This window comes from Mus musculus, chromosome 18 (assembly GCF_000001635.26).
Source record: "Mus musculus strain C57BL/6J chromosome 18, GRCm38.p6 C57BL/6J".
In the NCBI taxonomy this organism is placed as follows: Eukaryota; Metazoa; Chordata; class Mammalia; order Rodentia; family Muridae; genus Mus; species Mus musculus.
In genome coordinates this window covers 53,647,554-53,665,000 of record NC_000084.6, presented here as the reverse complement: position 1 = coordinate 53,665,000, position 17,447 = coordinate 53,647,554, and the positions used below count along the sequence as shown (strand labels likewise).

General features: G+C 42.8%; 1 long non-coding RNA gene across 1 annotated transcript in view; it reads right to left on the bottom strand.

Annotated features, from left to right (window-relative positions):
* Gm19466 (predicted gene, 19466) overlaps positions 1-16,850 on the bottom strand; it is a 57,268-nt gene extending 40,418 nt beyond the window's left edge. Inside the window, exon 1 of the long non-coding RNA NR_040349.1 lies at positions 16,631-16,850. This is a non-coding gene — a long non-coding RNA (predicted gene, 19466). The remainder of the gene's footprint in view (positions 1-16,630) is intronic.
* Between the last annotated feature and the right edge of the window lie 597 nt (positions 16,851-17,447).

Sequence of the window (17,447 nt, the reverse complement as noted above, 5' to 3'; positions counted from 1 at the left end):
TTAGACAGAATGCTAACAAAGGGTATTTTAGAGCAGGACAAGATGGCTCCTCAGGTAAAATGCTGGCTGCATAGCCCTGCTGACCCAAATTCCATCCCTCCAACCACCCCCACAAATTGCCCTCTGATCCCCACACACAAGCTGTGAAACACACATGCCCACCCCTGTCACTCACATACACACACAAATAAAAACCATGAAGACAAGGAAACATTCCTTTAAGGAAAGAATACATTTAATTTCCTTAAGTCAAAAACTAACAGAAGTCAAACCAAAATGAAGACAACAAACTAGGAAAACTATTTGCAGTGCATGTGACAGAGTTCTGCCTTTATTTTATAAGTGATAAAATCTGTGTGTGCAAGAATGTATACAAAAAGGATTTTATAATAGTAATAAGTTAGGCGAATCAGTTACAAAGGGGATTGCAGTTCATGGGACTGGCCCCAGAGGGAACAGTAGACATTTGTTACAATTGAGGTGATTAAAGAATCCTTGGTAATTATGTATTCTTGCAAACAACATAACTTTTTTTTTTAATGAAATACTTAGAAAATGTTTACATCTAATTAAATAAAATTGTGTTATGATACAAGATGTTTCATATCATGTAATGTTAAATAAGTGTATTCTTTTACAAAGTGGTCCAAATATGATTACCTCTCAGAGATGTAATTATTAGTGTCTTAATTTTTCTATGGCTTTTTTTTTGTGGTTTTCAAAAGTTTGGCACTGAATATACAGACTTTAACCCAAGCATCAATATTTTACCTTGAAATATACTACAAGCAGATTAAAAACAGTGAGTGGCTGAAATATTGCAACATACTTAAGAAGTATGCGTGTTTAAAAGACGGCTCTGACCAAAGTCAATTGTGCTAAAAACCCATCCAACTTACCTGTTTATGCAAATAGCATTTTTTCAGCAAGGTTTCCCAGGACTGTTTAAAATTACCCCCATCACAGCCAGGCGTGGTGGCACACGTCTTTAATCCCAGCACTCGGGAGGCAGAGGCAGGAGGATTTCTGAGTTCAAGGCCAGCCTGGTCTACAAAGTGAGTTCCAAGACAGCCAGGGCTATACAGAGAAACCCTGTCTCAAAAAACCAAAAAAAAAAAAAAAAAAAATACCACCCTCTTCTGTCCTAGAACTATTCGATCATCAGACTCAACCTACACTTTGCCCACACCTCCAATATGGTCTATTATATTACATAATTTTATTTTATTTTTATTATGATGACTGCTTTTCTGCTTCCCATAGAATGTTGCCAGGATTTAACAAGAAATCATTGACTGGCTGGTTAACTATGGATAGATACAATAAACTTTTTAGAAAGAGATACATGCAGTTACAAAATGTGAGTCTTTTTAGATTGTGTAATTATGGGTAGTGACTATTTACATTTACTTAGATTGTATAGTTTTTCTGCACAGAGGAAAACATAAGTACACACACACACACACACACACACACACACACCACTCACTTAAAAGCTATTTAGCCAGGTCTTTAGGTAGCAATTTATCCTTAGAATCATTTTAGACACCTCATTGTTTTTTTTCAAACGAGGAAATGCTTTTACATGTCTCCCCATCGACCTGTGTTGGAGTTTAGTATCCCTGAGAATAAAATTCTTTTTCTGTCTACACTGTTGCCCTTGGCAAGTTAGGTGGTGCCTGTGGGTCTCTTTCAAGGCAGAGAAAGGTGGATGTTTCTCACCACGGAGTGATGACCAAGGAAAGAAAGAAAAGAGGAGAGAGAATAGGACCTGCACAGTCAAAGCTGCTGTGTTGTGCTTCCCTCTGCTCTGACCACCCATAGTGACTGAAGCAAGTGTAACAGAGGCCCTGTCCTCAAGGGGTTTTTAATTCCACAGAGAGCCTGGAGCCTGGGGTACAATGTTTACTCTCTGTCTCCTCCTGGAACCTGAGCCAACATTTACTCTGCAGGCCTTGGCTCCTTGGTAGCTCCTTTAGTGGCCCCCTGCTGGGGGTGAAAGTTGACAAGTTTGTATAATAAAACTGTATCCATTGTTTAAAACAAACAAACAAACAAAAAAAACCCCAAACAAACAAAAAAAGGACCACTTTCCATTACCCTGCAAAGGATTGTCCTCCACAGCCATTACCTGTGCCACACACACACACACACACACACACACACACACACACACACTGCCCCTCCCCACCCCCACCCCCCGGAAGCTCTCTTTTCTTTTCTTTTTTAATTTTTCCTTAACATAGTCATAAAACACGCTTAGGAGGTTCTGAAACAGCAGTTCCCAATCTGTGGGTCACGACCCCCTTCAAGGGTGTGTGTTGAATATCAAATATCATGCATATCAGATACTTAACATTTCTACTTATAACAGTGGCAAAGTTACAGTTATGAATTAGCAACAAAATAATTTTGTGGGGTGGGGGGTAGGAGATGTCACCACAACATGAAGAACTGTGTTAAAGGGTCACAGCATTAGGAAATTTGACAACCACTGTCCTAGAACAACTTTCAGACTGGCCCAGGGCCTAGGAGATGATTCAGTAGGTAAGAGTGCTTGCTGGCAATCCTGGCATCCCGAGTTCCATATCCAGGACCCACAGATGGAAAGAAATAACTGATCTCTCTCTCTCTCTCTCTCTCTTTCTCTCTCTCTCTCTCTCTCTCTCTCTCTCTCTCTCTCTCTCTCTCTCTCTCTCTTTCTCTGGATAAGTGTAATAAAAAAATTTTTTTTTAAAGAAAAACTGGCCTAAGCCGGGGGTCGTGGCACACGCCTTTAATCCCAGCACTTGGGAGGCAGAGGCAGGTGAATTTCTGAGTTCGAGGCCAGCCTGGTTTACAAAGTGAGTTCCAGGACAGCCAGGGCTACACAGAGAAACCCTGTCTTGAAAAACCATTTAAAAAAAAAAAAAACTGTCCTACATGAGACACATAAACAAATCTGGACTAGGCCAAGCCACGCTGAAACCAGAGCCAAGTGTAACCAGGGAGTTTTCTGCTGCTGTGGGCCTTTGGTCTGACAACCAAGACAAGGAGGAAGTGGCTGCTTTCAGGCTTCAACAAATCCTGCTTTCTCCTTCTAGGACAGGACAGAGGAGAAACTGGTCGTTTCTCTCCCAGAATGTTTTTGATAAGCAAACTTTGATGGTTTTCTTCAAACAAACACAAATGCCTTTTCCTCGTGAGTCTTTATATTCTAACCATATTATTTCTCGAAGAAACAGTTTCCCGGTCTCCGCACCATCCTGAGGCCGTGGGGCCCTGTCTAACACCAGGGCTTCTGCGGCTGATGTTTGAACTCCGTCGTCAGCTCTCAGGATAATTTGGCCTCTGCTCGGATTCTGAACTGTATTTCCATTTTTACATCCAGATAAAACATACTTCCTTAGGCACGCATGGTACTGGAATTTCTGCTGACTGGTCTGCACGTTCAAGTTGCTTATGCCCTGCCCTTTCTATCCTACGGCACAGTGTTCTTGTGGTTTGATGCTATAGTCTTGCGGAAGCGGAGTCAGGGCACCTGGCGTCTGGTTCCCACTTGGCCCTTCCTAGGAGGCTTTGGTTAAATCTAGTTTAAATCTCCCAGCCTGTACTTGGTGGCTGAGGGCATTACCTTCATCAGTCAATGTGGAAATCCTTTCCAAACTGGCTTCATAATGGGCTGGGCTCAGAAATATATATTCTCTTCCAGGTCTGTTTATTTGCTTTGTGTCATGCCCCTCAGCCTCCTTATCCCTTGGTACTGCCCCTGCCTTCGGATGCCACCCTCAAAGTTCCCAACCAGAGAGCCTCCCCGCTCCACCTGGACCTGTTAACCAGGGCGTGTCCCATTCAAGCGTGCATACGGCGTACCATTCCTCCTTAGTTCTTGGGAGAGCCAAATTTTTCAGTGCGTGCTCTAATTCCAGCATTTCAGGGGTGCAGGTAGGAAGATTGGGAGCTCAGGATTCTCCTTGGCAACATAGGGAGTTTTGAGGCTAGCCTGGGCATCCTAGTTTGCTTCCTACTGCTGTATAAAACACTGGCCAAGATGAACTCGGGGAAGAAAGGGTTTATCTGGCTTACAGGTGAGGGGATTCAAGGCAAGAACTCAAGGTGGGGGTTGGGGGGGTCCCTGCAGGTGATCACAGCAGCGGTGAGAATGATACTCCCATTCAGAACGACTTTGCCAACGTAGATCAAAGTTACAGGAACTCTGATGCCAGGTTGCCAGCATTTAAAAACACAGTATAACTTGGGGAAAGGTTTCCCAGCGTAACACAATCCCTGGTGCGCAGGCAAGTGTAAGTATATGGAGAACTCTGCTCAGGGTACATGTCATTTCTTCCAGGAAGATGGGTTCTAGAGATAGTTAAGGCTCTAAGGAAGGAGCCAGCTTGGTCTCAGTCATACACTAGAGGGCATCTGAGCGACCTCTGGTCCAGGTTGTGGGAGCTCTACGTGGATCACCAGGCTGTTCATCATTTCCAGCTTCCAGCCTTCTGGATAAAAGATTAGGGGTTTTTGTTTGTTTGGTTGGTTGGTTTGGTTTCCAGGTTTGGGTTTTTTGTTTGTTTGTTTGTTTGTTCATGTTTGTCTATTCTTTGAGAGTACAATCCTATTGTGCCTAATATTTCTGGTCTTCCTGGAGATCTCTGGGTACACGAATCTCCGTGCTGTGTTCCCAACATCAAGTCAGGAACCTGGAGGCAGACACTGAAGCAGAGGCCTTGAAGGGACCCTGCTTACTGGCTTGCTCCCATGTTCACGTCAGCTACCTTTCTTATGCCTCTCGGGACCACTTGCCTTGGGTGGCACGGCCACAGTGGGCTGGGTTCTCCCATCCTAATCACTAATGAAGAAAGTGCCCCGCAGACTGCTCTACAGACCAATCTGATAGAAGCATTTTCTCAGTGAAGGTTCCCTCTTTCCTGAGGACCATAACTTGGGTCAAGTTGATAGAAAAGTTTGCCAGGGCTACATGAAATCTTATCTCAAACAAAAACAAGCAAATGAAACAACAACAACAAAAACATAAGTAACTAAAAAAACCTGATAACTGAAAGTCAGTGTGGCCCAGTTGTCTGTTCCGCATTGATGCTTACCAGTTGTGATTTTTTTTTTGAGCCCTGGAGAGAATATGTCTGTACCCCAGCTTTTGAACATATAAGGTAAAGGTGACCATAGTTCCCATCCATATGACTGTTGTGACATTTGCATGAGTCAGAGCATTGATGAGCCTGGCATTGTGTGACGGGCACTGGGCATATCTGTATCCTCTACAGGCCTGGAAGGACCATGCTTCGTTTCTCAAGTGTAAGAAAAAACTTAGAGCAAGTGTTTGATATAGGTTTGTTGATTTTAATGTATTAGGTAATGTATTAGGTTTTCGTGGACACGAAGCTTAAGCTGCAAGTTTCATTTTCACCCCATTACCACACAATACTGCATCAAATGAAAGTAGAAGGCACCAGGGTAGCAAGGGCCAGGAGTTGACTGACAGCACGGAAAGAAAGGATGGCTGGGAAAGTCTTTCAAAACCTTAGAAAAATCTCTCCCAAGTCTCAGCTAAGACATCAGCGGTAACTATTTGTACACACCACAAACTTCCTTTACTGGACATCTGTTGCTTGTGAAGTAATTATCAGCCCTTGACCAAAGCACAAACAACTCTGCAAGGCCTTTTGAATAATGAGCCGGTTCAAGTTGCTTGTTACAAAGTTACGATGCAGTGTCAGTATGATACCAGAATAGTCCCGGCAAGAGACCAGTTCTATTTGCTGGTGGTAGAGGGTTGAGAACTTTCAATCAGAGGTCAGGCAAATGGAAAAACGCAAAATTAACTCATTTTGCTTCCCCCTCCACCATGCCCATCAGTTTGTTGAGAGAAAATCCCTCTGAATTTACTTGTCTTATGTTTCTATCCTGTATTTTTGGTTTCCCCCTTAGTGATTTTTAAAGCTTTGCTTTTAGAGACAGCTTAAATCATTTTCACAGTATCAAGTTTTCAGTCTTAAAAAAACCTCACAAGATGCTCACAGTCGGCTATTGGATAGATCACAGGGCCCCCAATGGAGGAGCTAGAGAAAGTACCCAAGGAGCTAAAGGGATCTGCAACCCTATAGGTGGAACAACATTATGAACTAACCAGTACCCCGGAGCTCTTGACTCTAGCTGCATATATATCAAAAGATGGCCTAGTTGGCCATCACTGCAAAGAGAGGCCCATTGGACATGCAAACTTTATATGCCCCAGTACAGGGGAAGGCCAGGGCCAAAAAGTGGGAGTGGGTGGGTAGGGGAGTGGGGGGGAGGGTATGGGGACTTTTGGGATAGCATTAGAAATGTAAATGAGGAAAATACCTAATAAAAATATTTTTAAAAAAACCTCACAAGATATCTTGATTCCAAATGTTAAAAAGCAAACCTATTGTGTCAGAGAAAAGTTTTATTCTCATCCTTTCCAAAAAGAAATCAGTGTGTATAAGAAGAATTACAATAGCCAATGTGTACCATATACATCATATGTGTACTGTATGATGTGTACCATATAAGTGTTCATCAACAGATGGCAGAAGAAAATGCCATGTCTGGTGTGCACATGCAATATGGCATGTTATCCAGCCCTGCCAGTTATGACATCCTAACTGAACCCAGGAGGTCTTGTGCTGAGTGAAATGAGCCAGACACGGAAGAAAAAGTATTGCATGATCTCACTTATATGTGGAATCAAAAAACTTTAATCCCACTGAAGTAGAGAGTCAAAGTTGCCAGGGGTTGGGGGAAAGGGAGAATTGTGTTGAAAGGTAAACGTGTCATTACATGGGATGCAAATGTTCTGGAGTTAACAGTATGTAATTGTTAGAAACAAAGAGACTTGGTATCACACAAAGAAATACACAAAGTGAAAGAAGCTCAGTTAGTCATCTTATTATTTTTTTTAAAGGGGGGAGGCAGGTAGATAGCAGAGGTGGGGTTGGTATCGATGCCAAACTCAGCTATCAGGGTCATGGAGCCAAGATGGCTCCTGTCTTTTCTCCTTGACGAGGGTGGTGATTTTGTCTAATCTACTGACTTCACAGTCTGAGACTGACTAATGGGTACAAAGGTTCAGGCAGGATAAGTCCTTGATGGGCTTTGAGAAGGAGGAGGGGAAAAAAGAGGAGGAAGAGGAGGAGGAAAAGTGGCACTTGCTCCCTAATCAATTAACTTACCAATAATACTTGAAATTGTAAAATTTGCTAAGATCTTAAATTTTTTTCTCTTTCCTCTATCTCACACAGTTGTTATGGGAACAGATATGTCAATTCCATTGGTTGTGGTAATCACTTCATAGTGTGTATAGCATGCATATGCCCAAACATCACATTGTATGCCTTCAACACACACACAGCTTTTTATTTGTCAGTAATACCTAAAGCTAAAATAAATTCAACTACTTTTACTTTAACGAGGTGTGTTTCAGTGACGTGAGTGAAGTTGACAGTTTGCGTACAGACAGCTTCATCTGGCCAGGGAAGTCTCCTAGGTGAGGAAGGGCCTTCTGTATGGGTTTTGTTTCTTTTGAGAAAGAGTATCTTATTTATAGTCCTCTTGCTTCAGTCTGACAGCGGAGGGTTATAGGGATGTACCCCCCACACCAGAGGACCAACTTTACAAGTGCTGATTAGCTGCTATTCTGGGCAATAAGGTTAAGCAAGTGACTCTAGAGAGTGAAGCGTAGATGTGATGTGGCAATCACCGATTCCGTGGTGGTAGGAACTTAACTCCTAGAGAAGATCATCCCAAGTCAAAATAGTTGGGTTCCCATCTTTGCTTATAGAGAGAATATGGGCTTATGTGCCAAGGGACTGGGTGGAAGTCAACTGAGGGGATTCTGGGAAATATTTTCCCCTAATTACCTAAATAAATTAACAAATAAATAAAATTGAGAATCCACAGATTCAGGCAGCTCTTTTTGAGTTCAAGACCAGTCTTGTATAGACAGACTTTCTGGCTAGTCAGGGATACATAGTGAGATCTGTTCTCAAAACCAAACCAAATCAAACCAATCAATCAACCAACCAACCAACCAAATAAATGAAATCTTTTAGAATTAGCATACTTTTTTTATATCTGGAAACAGCTGTGAGAGAATGTGATGCCTGGAGCTTCAGCAGTCTTCCTGAGACCCTGGGGCCAAGCCAGCATATCGAACATGTTTTATAACAAGGAAGAGAAGGCCTTCTCATGATACCAAGTGCTGGACTCGACGTCCTGGAACAAGACACATAAACATGTGCTAACACCTAGCCCTACTTGGCATGATGCTTCAATGCCCTCTGCCCTCTCCACTGTACAAGCTGTCGTCTTCAGAATAGGCCCCCAGGGATCAGCAGAATGCTAAGGGCTGCAGGCTGGCTAGTAGGAGTTAGGAATAGTGGTCTTGCCATTCCAGTTCAGCTATCCCTGGTTAAGCAATGTTTGCTAGAAGACTACAGGTCTAGATTGTCAGAGTTAGTAGCCTGGCCTCACACTAGCCAGTGGCTGGGGGACAGTACATGGGAGCAGTCTTGAGTGAAGTGACTCTCTATACCCTCTAGCTAGCCAAGGCAATGCACAGATAGTGTTGAAGGCCAAGGGCTTTGTGTGTGTGGATACTCCCTGCCCTTCCGCCACTCCACTCCTGGAAGATCACTGTAGAAAGGGGCAGCTGAGTAGTCAGTCCACCCCTCACAGGATTTATAGCTTTCTTTGCCTTTCCTTCCTTCCCTTTTGCTCCTCCATCTCGCCCTCCTTTGTTCCTCTCTCTTCCCCTTCCTTTCTTTCTTTCCCTCTCTTCCCCTCACCATCCCACTCTCCTCTCCCTTCCCCTTCCTTTCCTGGGGCTCAAACCCACAGCTCTTCAAGGCTTAGGCAAGACCACACCACATCCAGCTATATCTCCAGCTGTCTTTATTTACAGCTTAATTACAGAATTAACTATTTTTTTCAGAACATTAAATCTTAAACTTCTGCTAAAGTGGAGAGATAGTGAACTTTCATCTACCGATCTCCCAGACTCTTGTGGGAGTCTCATACATTGTGACTCTCATGTCTCATAGTCTTCGTACCTCTATGCCTCCTTCCACTCTGCTGGAATACCTTAAAACAAACTCAAAATATTAAAAATAATTACTTGGGGTTGATTAAGCTCAATACACTGGAGATTATTAGGATATTCACATGTGCCTCTCCTCTTTTAGTTTTTAAATATATCTTTTAAATAATGTATTTTATATGTGTGAATGTTTTCCCCGTAAGTATGTAGGTATCCTGTGTGCATGCCTGGTAACGGCGGATGGAGGTCAAGGAGAGCACCTGTTGTCTCAGGATTGGAGTTACAGAGGGTTGTGGGCCACCTTGTGTCTGCTGGAAATTGAACCCGGATGCTGAGTGTTCTTTAGTAGTGAGACATCTCTCCAGTTCCCAATGTGTCCCTATTTTTGAAAGTCCTCACTAATTAGAACATTTGATATCAACAACACACAGCTTTCCCCTCCTCCTGAGTTTGTTTCAATGGCGTCACAGGAGACCTGGAGAGATGCCTTCAGACCCCTCCTTTGACAGAAGGCAGGGTACTCAGCAGTCTGCACCTGGGTTTCAGTGTGGGAGCACGGACCCCTTAGCGGCCAGTGAGGGTGCCTGGTGTTCTGTTGCCAGTCAGAGGAACAATCGGAAGCGATGAAGCTGGGCTTGGAAAATGAGGAGTTTTGTGGTTCCCAAGGTCAGTAGATCCAGGTTTTAAAATAGTGTTTGTTTTTGCTATGGCCTCACTTTTCAAAAATTCTTCCCATAATGACCCTGTTCAATCATGTTCACTTCTAAACAACCATGTCGAGTGACACTTCTTATAAAATGGAAGGTCTCGGCTCTATTGCCATAAAAGGGATTCTAGACCCTAGGATCACTAAGCAAATGAAAGATTTCATCCCTCTAAGAATGGCTTAATCCCTTGTCCCAGGATGGGGATGTTGAAAGACAGATGCTCAGTGGGGGTGGGGTGCATTGTGTATGTGTAGGCATTCCTGCCACTTACCTTTCTTTCTAGGCTTGAGATTTAACCTAGGGTTAGTTTCTCTCCTGTAAGTAGCCTGACTATAAAGTCAGGCAAACTTTAAAACACTTTTCCCATTACTTTCCTTCATTTCATTCTGACGTATGGTCTTATGTAGCTCAGGCAAGTCTTCAGTTTAGACAGAAGATAACCTTGATTCCTGATCCTCCTCTCTCTGTTTCTTGGGTGATGGGGTCATAGGCATGACCCACTGTATTCAGTTTTACAGCATAAGGATTCAAACCTATGTCTTGGTGCATGAACGCAAATATTCTACCAACTGAGCTCCATCCCCTAGGCCACACTTGAACGTTCTTTCCAAAATGATGTAAGAACATTTGCCTACCTGTATGTTTGTGTGCCATTTGTGTGCCTGGTACCTTTGGAGTCCAAGAGAGGGTGTTGAATTGCCTACATCTGGAGTTACACGTAGGTGCTCGAACTGAAGCCTGCAAGAGCAGCAAGCCCTCTAAGCTCTGAGCCATCTCTTCAGATTCTAGTTGTCATTTGTTAACTATTAATAATTAGTCATTATTAGTGAGGCTTGAGATAGGACGCGTGCGGTATGGAAGGATAGATGGCTGGAGCTTCAGTGTCTGTCCCTAAAGGAACAGATAGGCCAGGCAAGCATGGTGACCTAACAAATGGTGACTTGGAGCACAGAAGGAAGCGGACTCTAACTGTTAAGCATAAAAGGATAAAACTGCATTCGTGCTGTCCAAGCATCATAGGTGTTCATCATGCAACTCTGTGGGTTTTTCAAACAAGTTCAAAGTTTAACATTCAAAGGCTGCAGGGTATAGTGGAGGGCTAAACGATAACTTTTATGGTGTGTCCAGGGGGCTAATGGAAAAGGTATTTCGAGTCACCAAGAGGAATGTAGGTTTAATATATTTCTAAGGATCTGTATCATTAACATTGGGCAAAGTCTTGGGAAATCGTTTCAAAGAAATAATGATGTGGAGAGTCAAGATGGTGGTGTGTACCTATAATCCCAGCACTTTGAGCACTTGGGAGCTGAGAGAGGAGGATCATGAGTTCGAGGCCAGCCCGGACTACACAGCAGGCAATCAAACTATCCTGGGTTATAGTGTGACACCCTAGTCTAAAAACAGACAGATAAGGGCTGGCGAGATGGCTCAGCAGGTAAGAGCACTGACTGTTCTTCTGAAGGTCCTGAGTTCAAATTTCAGCAGCCACATGGTAGCTCACAATCACCCATAATAATATCTGATGCCCTCTTCTGGTGTGTCTGAAGACAGCTACAGTGTACTTATTTATAATAATAAGTAAATCTTTGGGCTGGAGGAGTGAGTGGGGCTGACCAGAGCAAGCAGAAGTTCTAAATTCAATTCCTAACAACCACATGAAGGCTCATAACCATCTGTACAGCCACAGTATACTCATATACATAAAATAAATAAATAAGTCTTTTACAAAAAAACCCAGACAGACAAAATATATAAAATGAAGTTATACATCAAAATTGAGTTTTGCCTAGATTATGAGGTGAATTTTTACATTTGAAAATAGATTGCCTAAACACATCCTAGTAATAAAGAAAACAGAGTTATCTCAATAATGTAAACTTGTCTGACAAATGCAATCATGGAAAGTTCTTACTAAAACAGGAATAGAATTTCCTGGAGCCGACAAAAGGCATCTACTGTAAGTCTCACACTTAATCCCACATCAAGAGCTCTCCTTGTAAAAACAGCAACCAAGCATTAATTCTACCCAGCCTCAAACAAGCACCCTTCCCCAATGCAGCTAAGGCAGAAGTAAGCGCTCAGAATGGCTAAGGTTTGGCTGGTAATGAAACTGTCTTTATTCCTAGAAAACAATCAACTCTAGAAGAAAATAACCAGTAGATAACAAATGACAAGCTGTTGGATATCAAAATAAATGTATAAAACTCAACTACACTTCTTCACTGAGGCTGGGGCATGTGTGCTCCCTGGCACTTGTCTAGCGTAGAGGAGGTGCTGGGTTTGGTCCCCAGCAATGCCAGGATGAATGAATAAAGAATACATTGATGCATCATAAAACATAAAGGTCCTATGAATAAATTTCAGAAAACATGGATTAAAACTATGAAGATTTATTTAAGTGCATTATCAAAGTCTTAAGTCATACACCATGTTGTTGGGTTAGAAAGTCCAGTATCACTAAGGGTAGAGTTCTCTAAGTCAATAATTAGATATAACATGATTATACAAAAAAGCCCCAAGTTTTATTTTGTGTGAAGTGATGAGGTGATTCTAACAAATCACAGGACCAAAGAAGAATCTATACGGCTATTGATACGGCATAATAATTGAGGTGAAGGATAGGCAAATTGTACAATAGAATAGAGAATCCAGAAAACATCAATACTTATCTTCTTGAATGTCTGTAACACAATGCTACAGACTGTGAGGATTAGCCAGCATACATTCTACTTCCAGAGGCATGAAAGTCCAGGTTCAAGACGACAGCTAATTTGGTTAGCTTCCTTGTTTAGGGGTATCTGTCTCTGTATTAAGACTTCCTGTAACAGAAAGCAGTCTCCCTTCCTCCTCTGAGGAAGCCCCATTCCCATGACCTTATAGAATCCCAATTACTTCCCAGGAAGCTATGGCTTCAAAACAGGAACTGGGGAGTTACAGTTCAGTGAACCACATGTGCCTATGGCTACCTATACTATGTTGGAAGATACTATAATTCAAGGACTCTCAAACATGATACAGAGAAAACTGAATAGTCACATGGCCCACAAAATTGAGTCTGCATCTTCTACTCCACGTGCGAGTGAATTCCAGTGGGTTAAAAACAAATGTGCAAGGAAAATGATAAAAACTCTTGACAATATTCTAGACTCTCTGTATAAACTGGGGTTAGGAAAACGTGTCTATACTAATATATAATAATAAACACTATATAATAATAAATACTATATAGTAATAAATAAGATAATACAAAAACCATATAGACAAAGATTGAAAAGTTAAACTACATTATAGCTAAGAACCCTGTTCATCAAAATCCATTACAAAGTGACTGAAAGGACAAGAGCGGATATTTTGCAATATAAAAGATGAGCCATCCAGTCATCTGGCACTGTAACCTAGCACTGAGAGTTAAAATCAGAAGGGTCTATCTTTAGTAGTTATTTCTATTTTATGTGCATTGGGGCTTTCCTTGCATGGATGCATGTGTAAGGGTGTCAGATCCCCTGGAACTGGAGTCACAGACAGTTGTGAGCTGCCATGTGGGTGCTGGGAATTGAACCCAGGTCATTTGGAAGAACAGCCAATAAAAACATCAGTTCAGGGCGTTTTTTAAAATTCCACCACACCTTTCTCCTCTGGAAGGGGAAGGTAGTATGGACCTGGAGCTGCAGGTGGGGAGGCCTAGACCAGGTAAACACATTCCACAGGACAGACCCTGCCATTTCATTCACCAGAGACCAATCAATTTAAAAGTCACACTGTTCTGCCAATCACATTGTGCCTAATGGCTGCTGCTCTGAAAACTGTATAAAGACTGACCAAATGGATTGGGGGGGGGGGGGGGGCTTGCCATCTCTCCTTTGGGTGTAGGACAGCCCCAACACATTGGAACAATAAATTCCTCTTGCTTTTTGCATCGATTCCTGGCTCCGTGTGGTTCACTCAAGGGGTCCCCCAGTAAGCTAAGGCTCTCTAGAGTCTTACACCAGTACTCTTAACCACTAAGCTATCTCTCCAGCCTAGAAAGGTCTGTTTTATTGACACCAAAATCGAAAACCAAACCAAACCAAACAGAAGCCTGACAATAGGAAAGGCTAGGGAAGGCGTGGACAGTTTCTGCATTTAAATATGGCTACCTAGAGAGTTAATCTGGACTAGTATTAAAAAATAGTGACACTAGTAAATCCACTCCCTGTTGGGCCTAAAAGAAATGTCTAGGGCATGTGCCAGGAGGAATGTGTAAAACTGTTCACAGCCCTCCAAAGAGAGAAAATGGGAAAGAATCCAATTGTGGACCAGGAACGCATTGGAGGATATAGCCGTGACCATGAATGAAGTCTAACTGCACTAGCAGAAGAGACGACTCTCAGAAACGTGGTACAGGGGAAAAGCAAGGACAATACGTATATCTACGGTCCCATGCCTGAGAGACATGAATATTCACACCTTTTTAAAAAGTTAAAACATAAGTTCACAAATGCAGTCGCATGTTATGATTGCCTTCCAACAAGGCAAGGGACTCTAAAAGTAATGCAAGCTCTAGACTGAGTCCTGGGATTGAAGGTTCATAAAAACGAAGTGGCTGGTCCTTTATGCTTCACGTTCACTGTTACTACTCTTCAAACGTTACAACTATTTTCAATATTCTCTTGCATCAATTCAATGGGTAAGAAGGTTGTTGTTGGTTTTTTTTTTTAAGGAAACACGACCTGCAGCAATCTTTTCATTGATTAATCTGATTTTTATGAGAAAAAATTTCCTATAGAAATTGTTTCCAGATATTAATCTTGGAATAGAAGCAAAAAAAAAAATCCTCATTATCCTAAATAACATGACAGAAAAATCTTCAAAGAGGAACTTCAGGCAGAGGCAGAGAGAGAGAATAAAATAACCCGCCTGCCTTAAATGAAGCCAACTCTCGCTTGCTCTCTGGCTTGGAAAAGGCGCAAAGGAGACACACATCCCCTGGCTGACATTGCCTCTAATTCCAGTGATAAGGCTGTAAATTCCCTTCCAAGGCCTGGAGTTTAGTGTAAACACTCCAAGAGCCTGCAGGACCACAGAGAGAGAAAGAAAAGGCTTGGCTCTGGCTGCCTTTCCTGTGGGGTGGGGGCAGGCAGTGTTTCACTATCAACTGTTGAATCACAAACCTGAACTCTGGGTATCTTGTAAAGAGCAAGAGCCGGGCACGTCAGGCACTAGGAGAAAGAATGAGTTGCAGAGACTGAGTGTTCTGGGGTCTGATCCGGCTCCCACCCGGGGCTGGGGATCTGTTGCTACTCAGGCACCCTGGGGCCTCCATTTGCACTTTTCTGCCTGTTAGGAGCTGGGGCGGTTGAAGCTTGCTCTCTCGAGCCTGCATCTAGCCAGTCTCCGGAATGGACGCGTGTTAACAAGCCAGAGCTGGCACTAAAGTGCGCAGGGAATGAGGTTAGTGGATATGTATTCCCGTGTTCACATGAGAGAAAAAAGGACATCTTGCAATCAAGCAACCTTGATATTCACAACGAAAACGAGCAGCCTTCAATGCCAGAGAACTGTGGAGCCTGGGCTCCGCCCACCTAATCCTGAAACTTCTCAGATAGCAGTGACAGTAACAGGCCAGCATGTCAGCCACAGCACTTAAAACTGGTAGATATGTGTTGTGTTTGTTTGGAGGGGGAAAAAAATCCCATCCTAAAATCCTTATTAATGATTCATGGAGTATTGGTTTAATTATTTTCTTTTACATTAAAATAAAAGATTTAGAAATGGTTCCTGCAGCTCCTTGGTACTATAAACTGATCGAAGCCAAAAATCAATTTTATCGAAATGTAATTTGCGTATTGTAAAATACACTTTTAGCGTATGAACTGGACTTGAATCTTTGTATCCATTGTGTCCCTGGTCTGTTCCCCTTTCCTGTCACCCCACCCCAGACAGTCTCCAATCTGTTTTCTGTCTATTGATTGGTTTCATTCTTACTAGAGTTTCAGATAAACAGAGTTTACTACTAATACACATACATGTATCTCTAGTTTACTATATTTTATGTGTGTATGAGTGTGTTTGTACATGTGTGTATACTTGCATAGCCAAAAGGTGGATGGGCTCCTTTAGAGCCATGTGACTCACCCACATATAATATTCGTGGGTGTTAGGCTCTGAACTGGGGTCCCACAAAGAGAAATATGTGAGTTTAACCACTGGGCCATCCTGCCAGGCCCTGGATTTTTTAATTCAGAATTTTTCTCCTACTCTGGTTAACTTCCATATGGCTCTTCATTCTGTTGGTCAAGAATTTATTTTGTTTTGTTCCCCCTCCCTCAATCTGGCTGAGGACTAAGACCAGAAAAAAAAAAAAAAAAAAAAAAAAGCAAAAGACTGCTAAATGGTTATGTTATGTTGTTTTATAAAAATCATTTCTACCACATCAGTGCCACACACATTCACTGGATAAGTTAACTTGTGAACTGCCGGTGTCAGCTCCTGGGGGAGGGTGACAAGATCCATTTACCCCGCTCACGAGTAGAATGAGAAATGAAAACTCTGACATGTCAGCTAATTATAAAAGAGAAAAAGGAAAAAAAATAAAATAAAAGTGAAATCCCGCCAACTAGACAGCTTCCTCTGGTCTAGTTACTAGGTTGGGGCCACAGGGTTTGGCAGCTGCTCTCTCCATGTTTCTGAGATGCCTACTGAGAGGTGTGGGCATTCAGGTGATAAGGTGGCGCTGCATGGAAGATCGTGTCAGTTCAGATAGAGCTGAAGATTCTTCATGGTGGATGGCTGGTGTTCCCATGCTTCAGGGTAAAAAGCCCCTCTCCTCCCCCCACCCCCACCCCCACCCCCAGGGACGAGGCAGCTGAGGAACCCGGAGACTGACCTGGCGCAATATTGGTCCGTTTCCTACATCTTCCAGACCATCATCAGCTTTGGAAGCTTTCCAAGTGGCTGCAGGTCACGTGATCACGGACGCCCTCTACCACAGCAGAAAACGAGACCGCAGGCTGGTTTTGTGCCTTCTATTTTGGTTACCTACTGTATCTATTTTAGCGGCAATTAAACTCCCCTGCCCTCCCTTATCTCCGCCAGCTAATGTATTTAATTCCGCCGCCCCCGAAGGGAATAATCCCCACTCTCAAGCCTGGGCAGTATTAAAGATCCATGAATGCCTAATCAGAGCAAACAGAGGATTTGGTTTGTATAAACTGCAAAAAGCTCATGTCTTTCATGTCCAGAGGACAGGACCGAAAGAAGATGATGATAAATCACTTCAAGAAACAGCGTAATGTAAATATTGTATGTTTATTTAAAACTTCATACGATCATTTGTCTAAGCGTTACAGTCCAGCTTCAGAAAAGTGACTTGCCGTAATGAGGCTTGGAGGTGAGTGGCAGTGTAGGCTGACATGACACATGCCTCTTCCTCCTCCCCCTCCTCTTCCTCTTCCTCTTCCTCCTCCTCCAGCTACTCAAAGGTATGAGGTTGCAAGTCGTCCAAAACCATGCAAGAAGAAAATGAAACAGCAGCATACACCACTGAGATACACTGCTTTTAAAAAGTGTGTGTGTGTGTGTGTGTATGCGTGGTGTGTGCCTGTGGGTAAGTGTGGGCGTGCATGTACAAGACCAGGAATGTGAATCCATTTCTTGTCTATGGTTATATTCACCAGGCTATGTGATCTGCTAGCTTCTTGAGG